Source organism: Mus pahari, chromosome 4, assembly GCF_900095145.1.
Source record: "Mus pahari chromosome 4, PAHARI_EIJ_v1.1, whole genome shotgun sequence".
NCBI classification, from domain to species: domain Eukaryota; kingdom Metazoa; phylum Chordata; class Mammalia; order Rodentia; family Muridae; genus Mus; species Mus pahari.
In genome coordinates, this window is record NC_034593.1 from 85,015,384 (window position 1) to 85,018,816 (window position 3,433).

General features: G+C 44.2%; 1 pseudogene; it reads left to right on the forward strand.

Annotated features, from left to right (window-relative positions):
- The window catches only part of LOC115063844, a 10,027-nt pseudogene extending 8,427 nt beyond the window's left edge, over positions 1-1,600 (forward strand).
- Positions 1,601-3,433: the final 1,833 nt, after the last annotated feature.

A 3,433-nucleotide genomic window follows, 5' to 3' on the forward strand; every position in this document is an offset into this window, starting at 1 on the left:
AGAAATCTGCCTGCCTCTGCCTCCCAAGTGCTGGGATTAAAGACATGCACCACCACTGCTCAGTCTGGAACACTGGCTTCTCTTGCAGAGAACTTGAGTCCAGTTTTTAGCACCCGAACTGCACCATCATCTGTAACTCCAGTTCCAAATGATCCGATGTGCTCTTCTGGCCTCTGGCTTCTTTGGGCACTTCATTGCATGTAATGTACAGATACATCACACACACAGTAAATCTAGAAGAAGAAGGAGAAGGAGAAAAGGAAGGAGGAGGAGGAGGAGAAAAGGAAGAAGAAGAAGAAGAAGAAGAAGAAGAAGAAGAAGAAGAAGAAGAAGAAGAAGAAGAAGCCCCCACCACCACCACCTCAACCAACTTGTCTCTAGGATTTGAAACAGAACCCAGAAGTGTTTGTGTTTGTGGTCTGTTACTAAACCCCAAAGACCACAATGATGGAGACCCAACCAGGAGTTGTTAAAGCTTGCCCACTGGAGATTAAATTTGGGGAGAAGATTTCCAAACACTCTTCAGAAAGTCTTGTTAAGCTTTCCTCTGTGGAATTCTGATTGCTTGCGATGTTCTAGATCCGGGGAAACTGGGATCTGGGGCCTGGATTTTTCTAGAAAGTGGGTGGGCCGCACTGGTCTTTCACATCCTATTGCACGCCTAGAGCAATGGAGCCCTGGGACAGCAGAAAGGGATGCAGAGTATCATCGGCTTTCCCAGGAACAAGTCATGTCTTCCTTGGGGCCGTAACCAGGAGGGGTTTCTGCAAATTAAAGACAAAGACCAATCTTTAGATGAACCCAGTCAGTTAAAGAAAAAATAACAAAAAGTTTGCAAAAGTTCTCAACCCCACTAACAAAATACTTTTCTCCTTTGGTTCTCAGGAAAGGGAGAGGTTCTTATCCTGGAATGTCTAGAAATTCCACAATGGCATGCTTTATGTCTTGTCTCTCTGGGCTGTCCTTTGTTTTCCCTGAAAATAATCTCTTAATTTTAGGACTATGATGTAGTTTAGAGGTAGAGCCCCTGGCTTTCTTCCTTTGCATCAGAACAGGTATAAAAAAATCTTATTTCAAAACAAATTTATTTGAGTACAAACGTGAATTAGATGCATTTTATATGCAAATAAGTATATAGAAATTCAATACCTAAGTTGTGTGATTTAAAATTTTTACTTGGAATTTTTTTCTTTTTGGAAAATAGCTTATTAAAGTATGTTTGACATATGGTAAGCTTCAAATGTAAAGTGTACTGTGGGAGAGTGCGCTAGGAGAGAAGCAACCACGCCCCGCTGAGACAATGGCAGGCGTAGGAAGTTCGGGCTCGGTTGGGTGTCTGGGGTATGCGGATTCTGCAAACACGAGGTTGGATAGCATGGATATGGGCGCTGGCTCCATTCGAGAAGCTGGTGGAGCCTTCGGAAAACAAGAAAAGGCTGAAGAGGATCGGTACTTCCGAGAGAAGACTAAAGAACAGCTGGCTGCCCTGAAGAAGCACCATGAAGATGAGATTGACCACCATTCCAAGGAGATAGAGCGTCTGCAGAAGCCAACTGAATGCCATAAGAAGAAGATCCAACATCTAAAGAGTAACCATTGAATGCACGCACTCGGTCCCTCACAGAGAGTGACCCATATCATTCCCCACTTCTGTAGACACGTGGTTTTGAATGATTAATATTTGGTCTGTGTGCTACTAACAGATAATAAACTATCACCAGGAAAAAAAAAAGTGTACTGTGGGAAAGTTCCTATGTGTGTATACATCTAAGGAATCCCTCCTACAGGCAAGATAGCAATTGTAGAATTTGGAGGTGCAGGGTGGATCTGTTTTCCCTGAGTTTTGACCTCTTATTAACTCACAAATTTGTACTCTGAGTAATGAAACAAGATGAGTCACTTACAAAAAAAAAAAAATTTTCTGCGAAAGTAGTCAGGAAAGAAAACCAACGTGCTACCCACCGGCTTGGCAGGTGTTCACCAGCTCATTAACAGCAATCTTGTCACTACACGGTTGGCTCTCTCTCTTCAGTGAACACGGGGCTCAGCAGGAATGCAGAGGGCTGAGCAACTGCTCAGTGGGGATTCTGGGCCAGCTAGCAGCGGTTACTCAGTGTGGAAGCAGGAGAGATTCCTGCCCTTGGCTCCCCAGTAGCTCTGCTTCTTGCTTGGGGTTATTAGGCGTGAGGTCTTTGCTATTTCAATATTCCCAGTGGCGAGGAGAAAACAGGAGCTCCTTTGTCCTGCCAGCCTATCCTCCTCGCATCTAGATTGAAGTCCTGTTCTTGGCCATGATTCAGCCGTATTTAATAAATTGCTGCTACCTGGTGCCACACTGTTTCAGGCTCAAGGTGTGGAGCAGAAGTAGAAACAGTGCGTTTTGCCCGCCTGGATTAAGTTCTTGTGCTTCTTTCTGTGAAGAAACTAAAAGTTAGACTCTTGATGCTGCCCATCGGTAACTTGTGGGTTATTTCCACGTGTGTGTCCTCTTTTCTCCTTGCCTTTGCCACTGCTGCGGGGTCCATAATCTTCGCCAGGCCCATGACCTCCCCTGAACTGTGTGGGTGTTTCCTCCCTGTTCCCTAACCGTGGGAAAGGTCTTTCCTCTGTCCCTGGCTCCTCTCCCTCAGGGGTTCATTCGCGTTCATACTTTCTACTTTGGCTTCTAAATCAAGACAACTCCCAACTCTGTCAATCCTGGCCTCTCATCCATAAACCAAGTCTGTCTCCCACTTTCTCCCGGTCTCTGTGCCTGCGTGTCCCATCCCTGATTAGGGCACAAAGTAGGTGCATAGGCAAAACATGCATACACATAAAGTAAATAAAATCTAATAACAAAATCAACTATAACAATAAGATGGCAAAGGCCTATGAGTTCATCAGAATAGATTGATCAGCTGACAACATAGATTTAGCCACTTGTTCAGTTCACGTTTATAAAATACCCATCAGAGTTCCATCTGATTCAATGCCCTCTTCTGGCCTCAGAAGACACCAGGCACGCATGTGGTGCACAGGCATACATGAAAGTAAAACACCATAAACATGTGTACAAACAAAAAATGATGGTATTAATAATAAAAACCAAACTATTGCTGAGAAGATGACTCAGTAGTTAAAAGAGCTTGCTGCTCAATCGTGAGATCAGGAATTTGGATCCCAGTACCTACATTTAGCAGCTCACAGACTGCCTGTAACTACAGGTACCTCATCTGGCTTCTAAGGGCACCTACATGCATACGCACACATACCCCCAACCCCTAACACACACACGCACAAATAAAATCAAAATAAATTTTAAAATCAAAGGAAAAAACAAAAACAACAAAAAACCTGATACCTACCCCGAATGTGGAACATTTAAAACAAATACTTCCGGGGCTGGTGAGACGGCTCAGGGGGTAAGAGCACCCAACTGCTCTTCCAAAGGTCC